General features: G+C 40.2%; 1 protein-coding gene and 1 pseudogene across 1 annotated transcript in view; one reads left to right on the top strand and one right to left on the bottom strand.

The window, feature by feature from the left end:
* Positions 1-11,145: 11,145 nt before the first annotated feature.
* On the bottom strand, positions 11,146-11,269 carry LOC114100754 (small nucleolar RNA SNORA51; annotated as a pseudogene).
* Positions 11,270-14,891: 3,622 nt separating this feature from the next.
* The window catches only part of Prdm10 (PR/SET domain 10), a 93,440-nt gene continuing 88,573 nt past the window's right edge, over positions 14,892-19,758 (top strand). The window contains exon 1 of the mRNA XM_027945541.2: positions 14,892-15,247. The gene's annotated coding sequence lies outside the window, so the exon portion shown is untranslated. The remainder of the gene's footprint in view (positions 15,248-19,758) is intronic.

Genomic DNA, 19,758 nt, shown 5'->3' with positions numbered 1-19,758 from the left:
AAATAAAAGTTATATGAATATGACTGCTCTGTCTCTCAAAATACTACCTTAGTTATCAGATCAACTTTTGGGGGAATTGAAATGATTGTATTCAACTAAACTTTATTTTATCCAGTAATGGCCCAAAAGCACAATAATAGTGATTCTGACTATTTGAATATGCCTAAACTGCTTTCTTAAGTGAAAAGGTGAAAATTCTTAAGTTTTAAGGAAAGAATTTAATAGATGTTGCTAAGATCTACAGCAAACAAATCTGTCAAAGTGAAGAAAGAAGAAGAAGAAATTCATGATAGTTTTGCTGTCCAGTTGATTACAGTTATTGAAACTGTGGAAAATGAAACTATGAATAAAGGGAAAGTACCATGCAGGTTTTTCTCATTGCTTTACAAGAATTAAATGTCTCATTGATTCTTGGCCTTTTGGCTAAGATCAAATGTAGAAATAAAATGAAATATTACACCTGAGATGGTCAGTTTTATGTGTTAATTTGCTTGTTCCATCAATTACTAATCTAGGTGCTACTGTTAAGGTATTTTTGTATTGATTAAAATCCATAATCAATTGACTTTAAGGAAAGAAGATTATCCTAGATGATCTGAGAGGGTCTCATTCAGTCATTTGAAAGGCTTTCACATGGAATGGGAGTGTAGCTCAGTGGTGGAGAGCTTGCCCAGCATGCACAAGGCCCTGGGTTCTATTCCCAGCCACTAAACAGAGAGAAAAAAAAAAAAAAGAAAGAGGGCTGGGGTTGTGGGTCAGTGATAGAGTGCACTCTTAGCATGCGTGAAGCCCTGGGTTCGATCCTCAGCACCACATAAAAATAAAATAAAGATTTTAAAAAAAAAGAAAGAAAGAAATATGCCTTAGGAATGTGACTGAGCCTTCTAGGAAGAAGAAATTCCAGCTGATTCAACTGTGCAGAGTGCCTGCTGCCTGCCTGACTGCCCAGCCTACAGAACTCAGATTTGCCTAGCTAGCCCCACAATCCTGTAAGTTAACTTCCTGTAATAAATTCCTACTAGTTCTGCTCTTCTATTTGAGCCCTGACTGATACCGTATGCTTTTTTTTTTCACTTTGCCTTTTTTATTCATCAGTATTTCTCAGAAATTACTCCAAGTCCACTGATAAAGCTCTAGTTCATTATCTTTCACTACTGCATACTATTTTATGGCATGATATACCATTATTATTTGACTATTTCCAATTTCTTTCTATTATGAAGAATGCTGCATCAAATGCCTTGTATTGGTGCTTTTCTTTCTTCCAGATAGAATCTCAGAATGGGGACTGCTGAGTTAAAGCATCTTATAAATATAGAAGCAGAAGGAAAGCTTCTCCTGCCTCCTCTGAACATTTTCTGGGATAAACCAAAAAATGGACAGATAAATAAAGAAAAGAAAACATGCACAATTATTAATGTGCTTAGGGAACAATCGTAGGACTGTTGTTACCCAATAATCCAGTGGGGTCCAGATGCTTATATACTGTTTTTCAGAGAGGAAGGTAGGAAGGTGACCATTTTGAGGAGCAGTGAATTATTTCAAGTGAATGAGGGGACTCAATGATTAGATAATAGTAAATGTTTTTCTTTGGGAATTTAATGGGTCCAGGAGATGGCCAATATCTTGTGACAAAATCTGTCAAGTATGATTACATTCTTTAATCTCCTTCCTTAAAGATAAGAGTTTGGTTAATAAATACTTAGGGAGGGACCAAAGGTACTTGTCTTATTCTTCAGAGGGTCTGTCTGGTCTTTAAACAGATAAAGAAATGTCAGAATAAAGCCTCTTTCAGCAACTGCTGTTCTTCAAGTGCTTATAATTTAAAACAATCAAGCCAGGTGGCACATGCCTGTAATAATAGTAACTCTGGAGTCTGAAACAGGAAGATTGCAAATTTGAAGCCAGCCTCAGCAATTTAGTGAAAACTTCAGCAACTCAGCGAGACCCTATCTCAAAAAATAAAAATGACTGGGGATATAGCTCTAGAGGTAAAGTACCCCTGAGTTCAATTCCCAGTACTAAAAATAAATAAAATAATTGACACACTAGACAGTCATATTTTGGGAAGTTCATTTGTTGAACCTCATCATAGATATAACCTGCAATATCTAAATACCTATAAACGTATTTAATTTTAATTGATATTATGACCTTGCATCCCAAGTAGACTGGAACAAGTCATACTGCCACCAATATTATATGCAAGTACTCTAAAAATAGATGCTATTGCTTTTTAAAAGTTTTTTCTCTCTGAAGAATATGAGTGATATCTAATAATTAATTTTCACGATACCTTAAGTTTTAGCACCCCGCCACACTACTTGGAATTGAACCAACGCTTTAATTTTCATTTTGAGACATGGTCTTGTTAAGTTGTCCAGGCTGGCCTTGAACTTAAGATCCTTCTGCTTCAGCCTCCTGAGTTGCTGGGATTACAAACCTGAGCCACCAAGCCTGGCTTGAGCATCTCTAAATATGATTTTGGGCATTTGGATTCATCTGTTACTGAAGTCTGCTCTCTAACCCTTTTTCTTTTTGAGATGCTAGAGATCAAACCCTCGCAAGTGCTTTACCACTGGGTCATATTCCTAGCCCTCCTTCTCCCTGAAATTTTAATTCTCTTTGTTTATTTTTCCATTGGGTTGTTTTGCCTCTTCCTTTTTTTTTTTTTTTTCCTTCAGTACAAGGATTGAACTCATGGTAGAAAAGTGCTCTACCACTGAGCTCCATTCCCTAAACTGTTTGGTCTTGAATCTGTGATCCTCTTGCCTCAGCCTCCAAAATACCTGGGATTGCAGGTATGCACCACCATACCCACAGTCTCCTCTTATAAAATTTTAAGAAATTACTGAGACTTTGGATGTAGCTCCATTGTTAAAGCATGTACTTAGAATGTGCAAGGCCCTGGGTTCAAACACTGTCACCACAAAAACAGACAAAAGAAATAGAATGGCTCTTTGTTCTCTGTATAGCAAAAAATTTCATTTATTGTTTATTGAAATTGTTTATGAGATATATTGCCAAAATGTTTATTTATAGCTAATTAAAATATGCCTACTGTCTCCATTGTAGCTTTAAAATTTTTTTTAACCTTTTACATTATAACTCCTTGGTTTCAAATTTTGGTGAAAAAAGTCATTGTTGTCTGTAGAAGAGATAGCACATCCTATATTGTCTTGTAGAATTTTTACTATTTTGTTGTTATATTTAAGTCTTTAATTTAGTCTTTTTGTTCATATGTTTGTAAACATATAAAGAGATTGCACTGCTTACTCTCTCTAGGACCATGAAATTAGCAGTAGGGTAATAGCATCCATCACTTACTACTAACATTCAAATAGAATGCTTTTAAAACTTGGCATTAAGGTTTGCTATGATAGCATTCTAGACCCAATTTCCATTATCTGATGAAACTTTTCCTTATTAAAAATTTCTGGTATCTTGTAAAATTAAGTTGCTGCTTAAGGTTTCTCCTACTGCTATAATGAATTATCTGATGTGCTATAAAATATGAATTCCTGATGAAACTTTTTCATAAGATTCTAAGAGTATGGATTCACTGGTTTCTAACGTGGCATGACTTCTGTTTGAGAGTTATTCCATGTCTACTATAATAGTCCCCCCCCACCCCCCGACGTAGGATCAGTGTTCACAAGTAGAGCATTAGCTAAAAATTGAGGGAAGGCTTTATCGCACATCTTACATTGTATATGGCCTGTGTGTCAGTGAGCTTTTTGTCATGGAGACAAAATATCTATGAAAATCAACTTTAAAGAATTGTAATGCATTTCCGTTGTCATTTATTTTTAAAAAATCAATTCAAAAAAAGAAAAAAAAAGAGTAGAGAGAGCAGACATCCTTAAAAAAAGAAAGAAAGAAAAGAAAAGAAAGAAAGAAAATCAACTTTGAGGAGAGAAGATGTATTTTGACGCATGGATTTAGAGGTTTCAGTCTGTGGCCAGTTGGCTCCATTGTTTCTAGGCCTTTGGTGACACAGTAACATCATAGAGGTAGGGAATGATAGAGCAAAGTTGCTTGTCTCATGGTGTCTGAGAAGCAGGGAAAGAGAGGAAGGGGCCTGGGGCAAGATGTAGTCCTCCAAAGCATGTTCCAAAGGATCTATTCCCTTCAACTAGGTCCCACCCCTAATAGTTTCTACCACTTCTTGAAAGTCCATTCAGCTATGACTCTATCCATGGACTAATCCACTGATGAGATTAGAGCTCTCATGATCCAATTACTCCCCCAAAGCCCCACTTCTGAACACTGCTGCATTAGGAAACAAATTTTCATCCCAGGAGCCTTTGGGGGACATTCCAGATCTACACTGCAACCCCCTGTATGGGTTCTCACATGAACAATAAGCAATGTGATTGGAAAGACATCCTTTTCCAACATTCAGGGGTCTCTCTCCCGGAAGAATATTATAATATTTAGTGAGGTACAGCTTCTGCATGAAGATTGTGGCACATTCATTGTCTTTATAGGGTATCCCTCAAATATGAATTTTTTCATACCCAGTAAAATTTGATTTACCACTGAGTGCTTTCTCGCCTTTCTTACAAGTGTAGTAGAGTTTATTGCCAGTATAAATTCTGTTCCTTTTGAGGCCTGGATTCTTTCTAAAAGCTTTCTCATGTTACTGTATTCGAAAAATTTCTACTTTGTATGGATTATCTGATGAATAATGAAATTTTCTTCTGAATGAAGATTTCCCACATTCATTACATTCATAGTGTTTCTTTACAGTGTGAACATTCTGATCAGGTGTTGTTTCAAGCTAAAGTCACTTCTACACTGATACAGTTAGGGATTTCTTTCCTATGTGCATTTTCTCATGTTCTGTGAGATTTGATGTGCTACAGAGGGCTTTCCCACTTTTTTTACATGCATAGGTTTTTTTCCCAGCATGTCCTTGGTGTCTAACGAGGCTTGACATTTTACTAGAAGCTTTCCCATTTTCATAAGGCTTGTTCCTAGAATCATGAGTGTGAAGTTTTCAATTATAGCTGAAGGACTTTCCACATTCATCACTTATATATAGCTTCTTAAATGTAAAACAAGGGATAGGGCTAGGCATGGTGGCACATGCTTGTAATCCCAGCGGCTCAGAAGGCTGAGGCAGGAGGATCACAGGTTTGAAGCCAGCCTCAACAAACTTAGTGAGGCTGTAAGCAACCTAGTGAGACCCTGCCTCAAAAATATAAATTTAAAAAGGACTGTCCATATGGCTTAGTAGCTAAGTTGCCCTTGGTTCAATCTCTGGTATAAATTAAAAAAAAAAAAAAAAGAGGGATGGGATTCAAGAGAACATTTGTGGTTTTTCTTTTAAAAAATATTTATTTTTTTAGTTGTAGTTGGACACAATACCTTTATTCCATTCATTTATTTTTATGTGGTGCTGAGGATCAAACCCAGAGCCCCACACATGCTAGGCAAGCGCTCTACCACTGAGCCACAGATCCCAGCCCCAACATTTGTGGCTTTTCTTCTTCTTCATTGTCGTCATCGTCTTCTTCTTCTTCTTCTTCTTCTTTTTTCTTTTCTTTTGGTACTGGGGCTTGAACTCAGGTCCTCAAGCATGCAAGACACATGCTCTACCACTAAGCTCCACCCCCAGCCTTAAGAGAACATTTGTGGGGATGGGGATGGAGCTCAGTGATAGAACATTTGCCTAGCATGCCAGAGGCCCTAGGTTCAGTCTCAGCACCACAAGAAAGGTGGGGGTGGATATCATTTGGGGGAAGAGGAAAATTCTTGACTACATTGGGCATATGCATATTATTTCTCTCCAATATGCATTTGCTCAGTATCTATGAAGTATTGCTTCAGGCTAAAGGTTTGTCTACATTCATCACATTTTTTTTTTTTGAATGCTGAAGATTTTATTTTGGCTGGATGCTTTCCAACATTTCTTAAATGCTATGGTTTGTCTTTTGTACCAGTTCTCAGGTGCCTATAACTTAATTCTGGGAAAAGACTTCTCAAAATGATTGCCCTTAAAGAAAACTACTACAAATAGGATGAACATAGCTCTGAGGATACATTGAGGGAAAATAACAAACTTGGTTTCTCCTATTATATTTCCACACGACAATTAATACAGGAGACTTCTCTGACCGAAGATATGGGAGTCCTCTCTCCCTACATCAAGAAAGGAATCAACTTTACAGCACTAGACTCCAGCTGGGTATCCTCTTATCCAATTCAGTTATGAAGCAGTCTACCTAGAAAGTGTCAGATTCGACAGATTGAGGGCTCAGTCCCCAAGACTGTCCCCCACTTTAGATGCCAACTCCAAATCCCAGGTTCTTCTCACAACACCCTCCTTTGGTTCCATTAATCTGCTAGAGCAGGTCACAGAATTCAGGGAAACGTTTAATGTTTAAAGTTTTTTATAAAGATATTATAAAGGATATTGATAAACACTGGATGAAGAGATGCATAGGGCAAGTTATGAGAGAAGGGATACAAAGCATCTGTTTTAGTCAGTTTTGAATCACTGTGACCAATACACCTGACAAAAACAACTTAGAGAAGGAAAATATGATTTTGGCTCACTGTTTCAGAGGTTCAGTCCATGGGTGGTCAACTTCATGGCTTGGTCCCAGATGAGGCAAGAATATCATGGTGGAGAAGGAAACTTCTCAGTTAATGACAGCCTGGAAGCAGTGTGAGCTCAGCTTGCCAGGAACAAAATATAAACACCAAAGGCACACACCCATTGACTTATTTCCTGTAACCACACCTGACTTCAGTTACCACCCAGTTAATCTATTCAAGGGGATTAATCCTCAGATTAGGATACAGCTCTCATAATCTAATCATTTCACTTCCCAGCATTCTTGGATTGTCTTACATATCAGTTTTGGGAGGACACCTCATATCTAAACCATAATAGCATCCATGCCCTGAGTATGCCACTCTCCAGGAACTCCCACATGCTCAGCTAACCTGAACTCTCCAAACCCCGTCCTTTTGGGTTTTTATGAGAATCACATTACATATACATGTTTGATTGAATCCTTAGCCATTGGTGAGCAACCTAACCTTTGGGGGTAGTGGGGTTAGAAGTCCTAACCCTCTAATCTAGCCTTGGCTGCCATCCTGAAGCTACCTAGGAGCTTCCAGCTCCTGGGCAACTAATTAGCATACATAGGAACAGCTTCCTTCATTTCAAAATCTAAATTAAGGTCCAAATCTTTCATATTAAATCACCTCCAAGCTGAGCATGGTGGCCCATTTCTAAAATCCCAGCTACTTGGGAAGTTGAGAAAGAGGATTTCAAGTTTGAGATCAGTCTGAGAAACTTAGCAAGATTCTGTATCAAAATTTTTAAAAGGGGGTGATGGTGCTGGAGATATGGTTTGGGGGTGAGTTCAATCCCCAGTAATACACACACACAAAAAAAAAAAAAGAAAGAAAGAAAGAAAGAAAAGGGTTAGGGATGATGTAGCTCAATGGTAAAGCATTTGCCTAGCATGTACTAGGCTCTGGGGTCAATCCCCAGCACTGCAAAAAATCCCCCAAACAAACAACAAAAAAAAAACAATATGATCATAATCAACAACAACAAAAATGAATAAATATATAAAGAGCTGTTGTGCTGAGCATGGTGGCACATGCCTGTAATCCTTGTAATCTCACCAAAAAAGGGCTGGGGATGTAGCTCACTGACAAAGTGCCCCTGGGTTCAATCCCCAGTACAAATAGAAACAAATATACATTGTTGATGGCTCAAAATCCCAGCTGTTTACATTCAGATAATTTCTTTCTCCTCCCCACCTGCAGTCTTGTACCACATAGTTTTATTCCCTTTATAATATCGGATTAGTTTTCTATGACTGTCATTAACAAGTACAATAGATTGGGTGGCTTAAAACAACAGAAAGATATTCTTTCTCAGTTCTAGAAGTTAGATGTCCAAAATCCAAGTTGTGGGCAGGCCTCGTTCCCTTTCCCTTTCCTTCCTCCTTGAGTTGGCTGTTGCTGGGCTTTTGGAATAAATTTTGAATTCTCAGTTACATTTGTGGTCACCCATACCTACATCTCTTTGGCCTCTTTTACCCATTTTTAAAAAAAATTTTTGGTGGTGCTAGGTATTGAACCCAGGGCCTTGTGCCTGAGAGGCATGCATTCTACCAACTAAGCTGTATCTTCAGCCCCTCTTTTACATTTGAATCTTTTTATCCTAAATTTGAAGCTCTGAACAATGCTGGTTGGGACACAAACTCCTTGGTTCTTTTTCTGCAGCCCACCAGGTTGCCACATCAGTTGTTTACTGCTGTCATTGCCTGACCTCACCACGCAGGCCTGTAACCAGATGATTGGCATTTTTTGTTCCTTTGTTTTGTGGGACTGGGGATTTAATCCAGGGTATTGTGTATGCCAAGCAGGCACTCTATCGCTAAACCACATCCCCAGCTTTTTAAATTTTTTAAAATTTCAAGATAGGTTCTCACTAAGTTGTCCAGGCTGGCCTCAAACTGCCATTATGCCCCACTTGTTTTTTTCTTTTTTATAGTATCTTGTTTTATTTCGAACTTACAGAAAAGTTGTAAAAACAATACAAGAATTTTTATATTTTGTTAGGTATAGTTCAGTGGTAGTGTGTGCAAGGCCATGGGTTCAATCTCTATCTCACGCCTACCCAGAAAAGAAATCCCATATGCATGATTTTTCATTCTCACTCTCTGCATATAAATGTATGTATTTTCTCTTTTCTGAATTGAATATAAGTGATTCAAGGTATGTTTCCTAAAAGGAAGGATACGGTTTTTTATGTATCTACAGTGGTCAAATCAGAAAATTATCATTCATATGGGATTATTGTCTAATATATAGATCTTACTTTCATGTACAATGCTGTTCTAAGTTGTACCAATTGTCCCACTAACATCACTCATAAATTTATTTTTTAAAAATGTGTTTCACAGGTTCTGTGTTCAAACCTGTAATTCCAGCGATTTGAGAGGCTGGGGCAGGAGGATCACAAGTTCCAAGCTATCCTCAGCAATTTAGTGAGGCCCTAAGCAGCTCAGCAAGACCTTGTCTCAAAAATAAAACAATAAATAAATAAAAAGGGCTGGAGAATGTAGCTCAGTTATTGAGCACCTCTGGATTCAATCCCTAATACCAAACAAAAACAAAACAAATAAACAAACTCAGTCCCCCCCCCCCCCCCCCCGCCCCCAGGTCTGATCTAATCAGGGCATGCATTTACTCAATACTTTTTAGGCTCCTTTAGTCTGCAACAGTTTTTTGGGCTTTGTTTGTGTTTCATAATATTAATTTTTTGTTACTTTTTTTTCACATCAGATGTGCCCACATCATAGCAAGTCTTGTGGGAGGCACATTTCACGGGACATTAAAACTCAATCATCACTGAGTGTGATGTTGCACACCTGTAGTTCCAGTTATTGGGGAGGCTGAGGCAGTGAGTATACCAAGCTGTGAGTATATTAGTTTTGATCAACAGGCTAAGATAATTATCTGCAGACTTTTCCACTGTGAGGTTATTGCTTTTCTCTTTGTAATTAATAAGTATCTTTGTGGGGCTGCTGGGGTTGTAGATGAGTGCTCAAGTGCTTGCCTAGGCTATAAATTCTAAACTTAGCACCGTGTGTGTGGGGTTCTTTCTGGGGAATTTTTTTGGGGGGGGTACTGGAGGTTGAACCCAGGGGAGCTTTCCCACTGAGCCATACCCCACCCCCTTTATGAGACAAGTGCTTACTAAATTGCTAAGGGTCTCTGAGATGCTGAAGCTGGCCTTGAACTTCTTATCCTCCTGCCTCCACCTCCTCAGTCACAGGGATTATGTGCACCATGCTTGGCTGTTTGGGGGAGATATTTTGAGAACATATTGATATTGAAATTCACCAATTATATTTAGTATCCATGAATAATTCTTGCTTGAAAAATTTTAATAATGATATGGTTGCTGTCATATGATTTTTTTCTCTAGCATTCCTTTTGGTTTTCTCTGTAATGATGAGTTTTTTTTTTCTTCCCCAATAACTTTGGTGCTTTTTGTTTGTTTTCTTTTGTTTTGTTGCCAAGGCTGGCCTACAACTGCTGCCCAAGTGATCCTCCTGCCTCTGACTCCCAAATCTCAAGCAGCTGGGACTACCTGCATATACCACCAGGCCTGGTTCTGTTCAGCTTTTGATGGCTATTCTCCTGTCACTTATCTCTAAAATTCAGCAGCTCCAAAGAACTTAGTTAGTCCTAGAACTCTTGTCTTTTCTATATATATTCTCTTTCTCTTTTTTTCAGTATTGGGGATTGTTTTTAGCCAGATTTTTTGTTGCTGTGGCCAAAAAGACCTGAGAAGAACAATTAAAAGAGGAAAATATTATTTTGGGGCTCACAGTTTCAGAGGTCTTAGTCAAAAGACTGGCCCTATTCCTTGGGGCTGGAGATGAGATAGAACATCATGGGGAAGAGTGTGGTGGAAGAAAGTGGCTTAGGACATAGCACCAAGAAGCTGAGAAAGAGAGAACAAGGACAAAATATAAACCCCAAAGGCACACAATTAGAGACCCACCTCCTCCAGCCACACCCTACTTGCCTGTCAGAGGATTAATGTACTGATTAGGTAAAACCTTTAATAATCCAATCATTTCATCTTTAAACTTTTTTTGCATTGTCTCACACATGAGCTTTTGGGGGACACCTAATATCCAAACCATAACAGGGATAGAACCCAGGACACACGCCAGGCAAGTACTCTACCACTGAGTTACATCCCCTGCCATTATTTTATTTTATGTTATTTTATTTGACAGAGTTTGGCTAGATTGCCCAAGCTGGCCTTGAACTTGAAATCCTCCAAGGTAGCTAGATTTATAGTCACATCAGGCTTCTGTTTCTTCTCTAATCGTCATTAGATGGCTGCAACTAATTAGACCTCAGCTAATATGTATTTGGGCAATGATCCAACTCTGAACTACATCCCTGCTCTAAGTCTATGTAGCTAAATAAAGCTTTATTTGGTTATTTCAAAATTTTATTTCCAGTCCCTATCCCTCCCTTGAAACCCAGCTGCCTTTATAGTGTGTCTTTTTGGATTTCTGAAAAAAAATCTTTCTTTCTCTCTCTTTCTTTCCCCTCCTTCCTTCCCTCCCTCCCTTTCTTTCTTCTCTGTGTCTCCCCATTCACAATACAGACCAGGCACAGGGCTTGGGCTGAGGTGTACCATTGGCATACTGTCATCTTTCTATATAGTTAGTATAAGAACATAGCCTGTGGTAAGTATTAGGAGGTTCCAAAAGATACTTCAAACTTAATATGACTACCTACAATTATCTAACTATATTTCTCCCATTCTTTCTAGTCTCAGTTAAGATACCAGCATTTACTTGGTCAAGTCTCAATTTTTTTTTTTGGTGGGGGGAGTACCAGGCATTGAACTCAGGGGCACTCAACCATTGAGCAACATCCCCAACCCTATTTTGTATTTTATTTAGAGACAGGGTCTCACTGAGTTGCTTAGCACCTCACCATTGCTGAGGCTGACTTTGAATTCATGATTCTCCAGTCTCAGCTTCCCCAGCTGCTGGGATTGTAGGTGTGTGCCACCATGCCGGGCTCAAGTCTCAATTTTGTAGTAATTTTTGATCATTCTCTTGTCATTATCAGCAAACATCATTCTGTCCCATATCTTATCCATTTGCAAGTTCTCTGGTTTCATCTCCAAAATATATATGTGCTTACACATGTCCCCTCATTCATGCTCCTGTTTTGGTTAAGATCACCATCATTTTCTACTTAGAGCACATTGAAATATATATTCCTTGCCTCTAGTATCTTGTACCCTCCACCAACAAAATAAGCACCATAGTGGCTAGAGTTATCTTAGAAAAAAAAAATTGTTTCATTCCTTTGCTTAAAATGAACTTAAAACAACTCCAATACCACAAAGTCTTATATGATCTGTTCCCTGGTTCCCCAAGTTGTCTTGTATCACTATGCCCTTTGCCCTGTGTTCAGCAGGGCATTTTCATTTTCTTTTTCTTTTTTTTTTTTTAAGTGTATCAGAGTGAAAGTACCTAAAGGCACAAATTTTTGTATTTTTTCCTTTGGTCTGTTAATTGATGAATCCTAAAGCACCTAATATATGCCTGGCATACAGTAAGCACCCAATTAATACTTTTTCAATGGAAAATTGAATGAATTTGTGCACACCATACTACTTTGAAAAAAAAAAAAGTTTCATGGCTTTTCCATTTGCTGTTCTCTCAGACTGGAATGTTCTCCAAGATCTTAGCATGACTGGCTACCCACCCACCCCCGCCCCCCCCCCCCCAATCATTTAACTGTCAGCCCATGTTAGTATCTTTTAGAAAGGAGTTTTCTGACCCCCTGTTTGAATTGTCAGCATTCTCACATTTTTGTATTTCTTGCTTTATTTTCTTCCCAGCATTTATCATCACCTGGAATAATGATAATTATTATGTTTATTATAACACATTATATTAATTATAATAGAGAAATTATTATTATGTTTATTATGATATATTATTATTATTAGGTTCTAGGAATGTAACCTGGGGCACTACTGCACTGAATTACATCCATAGTCATTTTTATTTTTATTTTGAGACAGGGTTTTGCTAAGTTGCTTAGGGCCAGTTGATGACGCTGGCTTTGAATTTATAACCCACCTGCCTTAGCCTCCTGAGTTGATGGGATTACACTGTACTATTGTGTCTGGCTATCACCTAAAATTATTTATGAATTTTCTTAGGTGGCTTCCCTGGGACTGGAAACTTCATGAGAGCAGGGAGTTAATTTTTTGTTGTTGTTGTTCCCTCTTCTATCCTCATTGTGTAGAACAGTGACTGGTATACAGTACATATATAATAAATATTTTCTGTACACCACAATAAATGGCTTATACTTTGTAAAATTTTTTGTACCTTTATTTTATTTGTTTTTATGCGGTGCTGAGGATTGAACCCAGCACCTTGCATGAGCTAGCAAGTGCTCTACCACTGAGCCACAACCCCAGCCCTTTACTGTGTAAATTTTAAGAAACTATTTAAAACCATATAAAAAGCAAATTCCTAAGATTCATTTCAGACCATCTTGAATAAAAACAAGCTGTGGGATGGTGTCTACTTGTAATATTTGTGTACTTCGAAGTTTTAGAACATTTCTTTAAGTTCGTGAGGATAACTGGGACACTCTGGTTCAAATAGGCCGACATCTCATGATGAATGTTCTTTTGGTTTCTTGTGTCATTTCTGGTTAGCAGACCTCAGAGACTTCCAATTCTAATGAATCTCAAAAGGAATTCTCCTCAGAGGCCAAGGGTTTTAAGGCGTGGGAGCTTTTGTCCAACCTTTGGCATAATATGTCACTCACAACACTAAAAAGAGATCATTTTAATGACTCTCTTAGCCAATATATTCATTCTTAAGGCAAATGACTTCCATGTTCATATACTCAGTAAAGAGTGAATAATGAATATCACTTCTCACCAAAAATGTTAAAGTTTACCTCATCAGATCCCCTTATATATTTTTTCAATTAAATTCAGCAAGGTTTATTACTCTTAACCTTTATTTATTTATTTTTTGGTACCAGGGATTGAACCCAGGGGCACTTAACAACTGAGCCACATCCCCAGCCCTTTTTATTTTATTTTATTTTTTTTATTTTGAGACAGGGCCTCGCTAAGTTACTTAAGTCCTCACTAAATTGCTGAGACTGGCCTTGGATTTATGATTCTCCTGCCTCAGCCTCCTGGGATCACAGCCTGCCTCACTGTGCCCAGCTGTTTTTGAATTTTTAAAAACAGAACACTCTCCTCTTCTTTCCACTATTTTCAATTATTTAAACAAATCAGTAAAGAGAATATCAAATGAATTTTAGTTTTTCCCCTTGTAGATATTTTCTGTTCTCAAGAAAATATCTACAAGGGGAAATATCTGTCGTCCCCCCTCCCCCATTTTCTCCTTATTTTTTTTGTTAGATAATAGTTTAGCCAGTTTGTAGGTTTTATCATCAGCATTCTGTTTAAGTTCTGGGCAGTGTGCTAAGGAAAGCACTTTACTCAGTATTTTAAAGAGATCTCATTTAATCTTCAAAACGTGGATGAGAAAACTATTCCCTGAAAGTACAAAGGTCCAAGGTCTTTGAAAACTAGTTGCCTTCCCTATTGCCAGCGGGTAGTTAGAATTGAGGTTTGTATTCCAAAGCCTGAGCTGCTATCTACTTTGTTGCCCTTTGAGAAGGCAACTTTAAGAGAGGATAAGATGTGGAAGTCTGAGGTTGAGAAATGAATGGCTTAAATCACTTGTTTAACCAGAGTTAACTAATGCTTCTCAGTGTTTATGGAACTCAATTTAATTTTCAGAATGGTAAAGGGGGGAGGAGAGATGCAGTGAAGACGGTTTCTGGTTTGACAGGAACTGAACGCAGATAGGTTCCCAAGGACTGAAAGGTGGATGGGCTGCGCCTGGGTCAGCGGGGCGCACCCTGAAAGACTTAAGACTGAGGCGTGTCCTGGGCGCGCTGAGCCTGGAAGCGTTGTGGTAGTGTTTGGTTTTCGCCCGCGCGAGGCTGGCAGGCCCCTTGGGATGAAAACTCCTGGTGGGGCGGGAAGGCCCCAGCTGACGCCTGTCCCGCCACAGCCCTGGTGTGCTCCCCAGAACTCTGAGCCTCTCAGGCGTGCGGGAATATGGGCTGGGAATCCCCGCGCACAGTCAGTCCTCTTATTGTGGACACACCGCTGGATACTTTCCTCCACCTTGTCCAGGCCCCAGAGGGGGCTTGACCCTGAATGCAAAGAGTCGGGCTTTCTGATTGGCTTAGAGTACAAACGCAGGCGAGCGCCGCCTGAGACCCGCTCTTCGATTGGATTTTACGTGAACAGTAGAGCACGAAATAAAGAGGCCTTCAGTCATTGGGCCATTGTGTGAATCTCCTTTTGGCTTCTCTGCCGACTGAATAAGCGTCTCAGGATCTTCGTCATGACTCTTAAATCTGGGCCTGTCAGTTCGCCCCAGCGTTTCTCGTCTCTAGGCACGGCCTGGAGTTTACAGAGTGTAACCAATCATATAACGTCGAGATCAGGTTGCCAGGCAGATTATGCTAATAAGGCCCCGCCTTTTATGCTGCTCCCACTCTGCGGCGGGAAGAACCACCTGGAGGTGGCGGGGGGGTTTGATTTCCATCACCCCTAGGGAGAGAGGATCGGGGACCCGCTGATCTTCCAGCTCCCCTCAGCCAACGTCGTGTAAGTACCTAAAGGATTAAGGGAACTGGATAAGCCAGGGTCCAGAGTACCCCATAGTCTGGGAGGGTGTTTCGTCTTTGCTTAGTCCCACCCAAAATGGCGCCCAACTCTTTCCGCGTCTCAGAGCCCGGCCGGGGCCAACCGACCGCGGACCCGGGTGTGGGGGGGGAATTGATGGTGGTGGTGGGGGGGAGAAATCCCGGCGGCACCGCCCGATGGTACAGTCCAGCCGGGGCTGGGACAAGGCACCTCTCTCGGGGTGGGGGGTCAAACCATCTACACCTTCTAAGGGGAAAAGGGCAAAACCTCCTCCGGGAGGCCCTCCTGGCGCTGCATTCAGCGATGGCTTCAGCGCCTCCTCGCCCCTTCCTTCCCCGCGCTCAGCCTCCCCCCTGCGACCCCCGAGTGGCTAGCACGCTCTGCCGGCCGCGCGCACCTCTCCTCCCCTGCCCGCGTTGGTTGGGCCGGGACGGCGGTTGGGCTGCCTGCGCGTTCCGGCAGCGGCGGTTGTGCGGGCGCGCGGGGTGCGGCGGCCTGTCTCCGGCGGCCAGTCTCCATCGGCTGGGCTCCCATGGCCGTCGCGGGGGGTGGTGGCGCGGTCTGGGCTTCGGGGCTGGCTGGCGGGCCCGCGGCGGGCGGGCAGCGGGCGTGCACGGCCGAGGTCTGTGGGATGGAGCCCCAGCTTTGTTTGGCGAGGCCGAGCCGCCCACCTGCCATTGATAGCTGGTCCTCCAACCTTTATTTACAAGTTGGCGTGGCCTGGACTAGGGAAGCCGCTTTCAGTTGTTTGGGACGGCCCTGTGGGACAGTCCTGTGAAAGCCGGGTTCGGGTGGGCAGGTCGGAGGCCAAGGTCGTGCTCCCGGCCTTGCTCCTGACAGCCTGCGCCCGCGGAGCAGTGCCAAGGCCGGCGAGGCCAGTGGGTGTTCGGGAGCGGGTTGACAGTCCAGCCGACTGTCAGCTTTTATTAAGTAAAAACTTAAGTGTGTAGCCAGGTATTAGGTATTAAGTGAAATGGAATAGTCACCGTCTGCCCTCCAGGCACATGAAAGCGGTTTGGGGTTTTGCTTTGTTCTTTTGGTTTTGCTACTTAGAATAGTTAGATTTTAACCCATTTTTCAATCAATATTTGTGTACACTTAGAGGAAGAGGAGGGGTGGCTTTGTCCTGTCATCTAGGATTAAACATCACTCAACCGAGTCCTGTGTCCTAATTCGTCTCGTTCACCTGTTCCAAGTTTTGACCGCTAATCATCCCTCGGTTTTTTTTTTTTTTTTTTAACTCAACAGTACTTACCTTCATTAAAACATCACTCCTGTTTTGTGGCTTCTTTTTCTGACCTGTATCCCTCTTTGATGTAATAACTCCACAGCTGTAAGCTTCTTGAAGGCAGGAGGATATACAGTGTTACACTGTATTCTTTTGTATTTATCCATTCCACCGCCAGTATCACAGTAGCTTTTACATTGGACATGCTTATTTGTTGCTCTAGAATGAAGAAAACAAGATTAAAAAGAAAATTAGTATTGTTTGGGGGGCAAAGCAAAGTGTTTATATAGTCTGGTGTATTAATCAAGTTAACTTTTGATGTGTTTACTTTTCCCAAATAATTGTGAAATCAACGTAAAACGAACCATTTTAAAGTGAATAATCCAGTGGCATTTAGTAGAAGGTTTACATTTTGTACTTTGGAGACATTTTTTCCTGCCAGCAGGGGTGGTGGTGGTGCTTGCCTGTAATCCCACTGAGGGTGGAGGATCCCAAGTTCAAGGCCAGCCTCAGCAATTTCTTGAGCTGCTGTCTCAAATCTGTAGGGCTAGAGGTGTGGTTCAGAGAACTCCTCCTGTTTTCTGTACTCCAGGGGTGGGGGGGTGGGGCAAAAACCGTCTTGTGAATCCTCTGATTCTGTAAGCACTCAGTTTTAGCTATAATGTTATTTATTTTGCAAGGGTGCTGAATTGTTCTCTGTTCTTCCAAAAAAAGCCATTTACTTTCTCTAATGTTTTACAGCTTACTTTACTACATAATGTGTGCATTCTATGTTGTAAATCTAAATGTAGGTGAGGATGTATAATGTATAAGGCAAGGTCCTTGGATGCTTTTAGAAATTATGGCATGTCAATCCAATGTAATCCCAAATTGGTTGGCATTGCTTCAGCTTCCACTTGCCTGTTTTGTTTTTCTTCTAACAATAATGCATCCATGATAGAAAACATAGAAAGAGCATTAAAAAACCCTAAATTATAATTAGAGATAATCCTGATATTTTAAAGTGTTTTTAATCTTTGTGTTTGTGCATAAAATATTTTCACAAATGTAGCATTAAGTGTAGTATCTATTTTGTTTTAATAGGTTCCTAAAAATTTCACTGATGATTTGCCACTTTTTTAGTAGTTTATCCCATTATTTGAAAAGGGGGCATCATGAAGTTCTTTGCATTAAAAGAATATTTTATTTAGAACCAGGGCACTGCACCACTGAGCCACATCTCCAGCCCTTTTTAAAAATTTTTACTTTGAGACAGGGTCTCACTAAGTTGCTTAGGACTTTGCTAAATTACTGAGGCTGGCTTTGAACTTGCAATCCTCCTGCCTCAGACTCCTGACCTGCTGGGAGAATAAGATTTTAATACATTTTACCTTTTAAAAGCTTCACCTAATTGATAGTGATAGATTTTTGGATAACAAGCAGAATTAATCAGAGCTGAAACTACTGAGCTGTAATTTTAGTGTCCTCAATAAATTTACATATTAAGCACTGGTAAATAGATGGTATCTGTGTAATTTAACTTGGTAAAAATGATTTGGGAAAAACAAATATTAAATCTCCTTGTCGTTTTAGACAGTTTGTTTTAAACTAGAAAGCTAATGTACTTTGACCTATTGCCACTAAAATACACAGTCTTCTCTCAACCCCACCTGGAAGAGTATAAACACACCCAGTTCAGCAATTTATTTTTCACAAGCAGAAGTTATTGTTTAAATTTGTCCTGGAGCTGGGCATGAGCCCCACCTGTAATCCAAGCGACTTGGGAGGCTGAATTAGGAGGATTACGAACTTGAGGCCAGCCTCAGCAACTTAATGAGACCCTGTCTCAAAAAATAAAAAGGGCTGAGGATGGAGCTCAGTGGTAAATTGCTGAGCTGGGGTATGGCATGTACTATTCCCCCCTAAAAAATAAGACAATTTGTTGTAGGTACTTTAATAAATTAATGAAGAGAATTTGGCTAGTGAGTTAGAAAAAAATTGGGGGACTAGGGTATAGCTCAGTGGTAGAGTGTGTACTTAGCATATGGGTACTGTACTTAGTATCAGTACTAACACCTCCATTATCACCACCATCACCACCAACAACAAAAAAAAACACACACAAAAAAAGGGAGGACATTTTCCACAATGGTCCTGCCCTGATTCTGGAATTTGGAAAGGAACAGAGGGTTAGTGGAGAGCTTTTCATTATTTTGGTCCATACTGAAGATGCTATCCTTTTCCCTACTCTGGCATTAAGCTATTTAATTTCATAATATTAGAACTAAGTACCCCTGGTTTTTGCCCACTTTTACAGTCTGACTCTGATGTTACAATTCACAGTCTGTTACTTGCTGTGATCTTTAGAAGAGCTGTCCCTTAGATCTGTTGTGTCCAGTACTGTAGGCACTAGACTACCTGTGGCTCTTAAACATTTGAAAGTGGCTAATGTTGTACGTGTGAAATATATAACAACAGATTTTTAGATTTAGTATGAAAAAAATACACCTCAGTATCTAAAATATTGATTACATGGTGAAAAGATAATATGTTGGTTTGATTTCGATAAAATATATTATTACAATTAATTTCACCTATTTCTACTTCCCCCCTCCCCCCAGCACTGGGGATTGAACCCATGGTTGCTTTACCACTGAGCTACATCCCCAGCCCTCTTCAGTTTTTGAGACAGGGTCTCACAAAGTTGCTAAGGCTGGTTTCAAACTTGTGATCCTCCTGCATCAGCCTCTTGAGTCCCTGGGATTATAGGTGTGTACCACCACGCCTGGCAGAAGTGAATTCATTAAGACATTAGAAATGGTTTCAGATGTTTTTTTCTTCTGAAATTTTTTTTAAATGACTTACAAAGGATAGAATTTTATTTAACTTATTGTTCCTGAGGCTGGAAGTATAAGAGCGTGGTGCTGGCTTCTGGTGAGGGCCTTCTTGCTATATCCCAACATGGGAGAGGGCATCACATGGCAAGACCAAAAATTCTTTTAAAAAGCAAATCCTACCATTCCTTGAAGATTTTGAAGGCAATTTGTTAGGGGTTATTTTCAGTGTTGCAACAACCATGATTATAGGCACTCGTAATATAATGTTCTTCTGGTAGGGGAATAGCTATAATTCCTTTAACTATTGCTTTGTGTTTGACTAATTTTTGAAGTATCCTTTCCAAGGCACCTGTTTATATTTAGTTCTTAACATGTGACATTGATAGAAATGTTCAATTTTACAAATGAGAAAAAGATGACAGAAGTTT

This window comes from Marmota flaviventris, chromosome 9 (assembly GCF_047511675.1).
Source record: "Marmota flaviventris isolate mMarFla1 chromosome 9, mMarFla1.hap1, whole genome shotgun sequence".
NCBI classification, from domain to species: Eukaryota; Metazoa; Chordata; class Mammalia; order Rodentia; family Sciuridae; genus Marmota; species Marmota flaviventris.
The sequence above is the reverse complement of the archived record's forward strand: the minus strand, read 5'-3'. Positions and strand labels throughout refer to the sequence as shown.